Consider the following 3,715-nt stretch of genomic DNA (forward strand, 5'->3'; position numbering starts at 1 on the left):
CCTGGAGTCCCTGGATCGAGTCCCGCATCGGGCTCCCTGCTCAGCGAGGAGCCTGCTTCTCCCTCTAACCCTCCCCCCTCTCATGTACTCTCTCTCTCTCATTCTCGCTCTCTCAAATAAATAAATAAATCTTTAAAAAAAAAAAAAAGAACTCTAGGAATCTGGGATGCAGGAAGACTTGGTCTTGTTAAAAGCAGTGCTCCCTTTAAAATCGCATTAGGGAAATGATGCCTTTTGAAAGAAAGCACCTGCTATCGATCCTCCCCTCTCTACATGTGAGCCACCTTTAGAATTACATGACTTCTTTTCCTAACTAGTTGAGCTCCTTGAGGGAAAGGCCTTTCCCTTTATCTACCTCTTCCTGGCATAGTAGGTGTTTGATAAATCCTAGTTGGTTGACGGTTGAGGTCAGCCCGTTCTCCGACCTACGTTTTGAAAAGTTGGGTTCGTTAATAGTGAGGCTCTAGATAAATATCACCAGGATTAACAGGTTGGCCCATTAGTGTCTGACATTGAGTTTGCTGGGGTCAGAAAGAAGGTGGGTGTCCCACTTCAAGGAGGGCAGCTCCTGAGAGAGAGGTCCTGGGGTTAGTCAGACAAATCATAGATCAGGCAGTGAGTCTGAATGATGCTGGGTGGGAGGAAGAGAGAGTGGAGGGTGGGAGGCCAGGAACCGGAGGGATAAATGAATAAGTAGAGTTCACGTTCTTCTCTTTGGACCCATTATTAACATTACCACTTCTGAACATAATGAGTGTGTCACTGTCAATCCATATATCTGTATACTAAATGTTAACAAAACTTCCTTTTATCTCCTCAAGAATTAGGTAAGAAAAATAGAAATTTTACTATCGTCTTCATGCACCACAATTTTTTGCACATCCCACTGTAAAGACTGCTTGTCTACACATGGATAAATAAGATAAACAGTCTCTGCCCTCATGGGGTTATAATCCGCTAGGGAAGATTAGTGACAAACAGGCCATTACAATAATATAATATCTATATTAAAATATAGGACTCTATACTTAATATTAAAATAAGTGAATATTAACTGATAGATATTGTGGAAATTAGTAAAAGAAAATGCGTTTAGAATGGAGTTGGGGGCCGGCAGGGGGAGCTCTTACCACCCTCGTACTCCTGGTCAATCCTAGACCCAATAGGAAGAGAGGGATGGTGCATGTGGATTCTACCTTACTATCCCAGCAGGAAGAAGAAAGACTTACCTCCTTCCCTGGTAATAGCCCAGCCAATGAAAGACTGTCATAACTTAGCCAATGAGAAGTCACTATACTTCCAACTCTTAATTTACTTCAATGGACTTTTTGTTTATGACAGCCAATCCAACTTCCCTGCTTTTCTCTATAAAAGAGCGTTCGTTCTCCTTTGCTCAGCAGGACTTGTCTATGGTTTTGCAGTAGCTTACTTGTCCTGGATTACAATTCTCTACTATTCCCCAAATAACCACCCCCCCCCTTTTTTTTTTGCTGGTAAAATAACTGGCAGATTTATTTTTAAAGTTAACACAACATTTTTGTGTAATTAAACAGACAAAAATATTTTTCAGCCATTGTAGCAGATAATCATGGCTTCTGCTACCAAGAATCTATTTCCTTTTTTTTCTGGGAAGATCTTGGGTTTTTTCTTAGGCAACTATCTCCCCTTTCCGCTGTACTTTCTTTCTTTTTTTTTTTTTTAAAGATTTATTTATTTATTTTGAGAGAGCGAGAATGAGAGAGAGAGAGAGAGTACATGAGTGGGGGAGGGTCAGAGGGAGAAGCAGGCTCCTCGCTGAGCAGGGAGCCCGATGCGGGACTCGATCCCGGGACTCCGGGATCATGACCTGAGCCGAAGGCAGTCGCTTAACCAACTGAGCCACCCAGGCGCCCCCCGCTGTACTTTCAATGCATGGGGTTTGGTCATCCCTTCACCACTCCTCTCCCCAGATCTAGGGGTGGGAAAATGATCCAGCTCTCAGAAATATTGTATTTTAGGGGCACCTGGGTAGCTCAGTTGGTTAAGCGACTGCCTTCGTCTCAGGTCATGATCCTGGAGTCCTGGGATCAAGTCCTGCATTGGGTTCCCTGCTCAGTGGGGAGTCTATTTCTCCCTCTGACCCTCCCCCCCTTGTGCTCTTTCTCTCTCATTCTCTCTCTCAAATAAGTAAATAATAAATCTTAAAAAAAGAAAAAGAAAATATTGTATTTTAATTCCTGACCAGGGAGACTGTTTCAGAAGTAGTCATGTGACCAAGCTTTTCCCATCAGAAGTAATCCTGGGATTTTTTTTTTTTTTAATGCAATAACCTAGAAAAAGGAGTTCTCTTTTCTACAGACTTGGAATCAAGTATGAATGGTCAGAACTTCAGACAGATGTCTCCTCCACAAGAGGAGAAAAGAGAAACCAAGATAGAAGGAATGTAACATTTGAGAGCCAAAGGCAGAGTGACTGAGTTTCAATGATGTTTGACCTCCTGAATCCCTTGGAGACCAGTTCTACTATTTCCATTTATACGAACCAATAGATTCTTGATTTTTTTGCTTAAGCCAGTTTGAGTTGGGTTTTCTCTCACTTAACAACTGAAATTTGGTACCTAATTTACTAATTTGCTGCTGCTTTCACTTACTGGTAAGCTAACTTTAGTCTTGTCTGATGTCTGAATGGAAATCACCTTTCCAAGATCCTGAATTTTTCTTGGATTTATACTCAATATTTGTCTTTCTTCCTGGGTTTTTAATAATGACAGTGAATTCTAGATACCATTGTCCTTTCACCCCCACCCCCTATTGTGATTTTAGCTATCCTAGCAGGGCTTTTCCTCAGGTTGCTTTGGAATCACATGTGATGCCCAATGAAAGTGCAAATGTTGGGCCACATGCCATGAAGATCTGAAAATCTGCACTTAAAAAAAAAAGGATTTTATTTATTTATTTGAGACAGTGAGCAACAGAGAGAGAGTGTGAGCAGGGAGGGGCAGAGGGAGAGGGAGAAGCAGACTTCCCTGCTGAGCAGGGAGCCCTACAGGGCTCAATCCCAGGATCCTGGGATCACGACCTGAGCCAAATATAGATGCTTAACTGACTAAGCCACCCAGGTGCCCCTGAAAATCTGCACTTTAAAAATGCTCCCAGGTGTTTCTGTTGTAAAGTTTGAAAAACAGAGTCTTAACACTAGACTCTTATCTATGATTGCTTTCTGCTCTTCCTCCCAAACCCATAGGTCACTCTCTGCCCTTGATCAGTTTCTCTTCCAATCATGGATAGACTGTAAATGAGAAACAGTAGAGCTACGTGAACTTCCCACTGGCTAGTGTGACTCTGAGCTTTCTGTCATTCACTTAGCTAGGAAAATTTTCCTGGATGAACTATCTCAAAACTCAGCTCTTTGCCCTTTGGAAATATGAACTTATATCTTCTAATAAGATACATTGATGTGGTCTTCTGTATTCTTTGCAGCTGTAGTTTTTGTTTTATAAGATTTTATTTATTTATTTTAGAGAGAGAGTAGGGGGAAGTGCAAAGGGAGAGGGAGAGAGTCTCAAGCAGACTCCATGCTGAGCATGGAACCTGACATGGGGCTTGATCTCACGACCTTGAGATCACAAACTGAGCTGAAACCAAGATTTGGATGCTTAGCTGACTGAGCCACCCAGGCGCCCCCATAGTTATAGTTTTTGAAAGGAACACAGAATTCCCAAAACTCAGCTCAAATC

This window comes from Mirounga angustirostris, unplaced genomic scaffold, assembly GCF_029215605.1.
Source record: "Mirounga angustirostris isolate CCGP_5_RB_7025 unplaced genomic scaffold, mMirAng1.0.hap1 SCAF_9, whole genome shotgun sequence".
Classification (NCBI taxonomy): Eukaryota; Metazoa; Chordata; class Mammalia; order Carnivora; family Phocidae; genus Mirounga; species Mirounga angustirostris.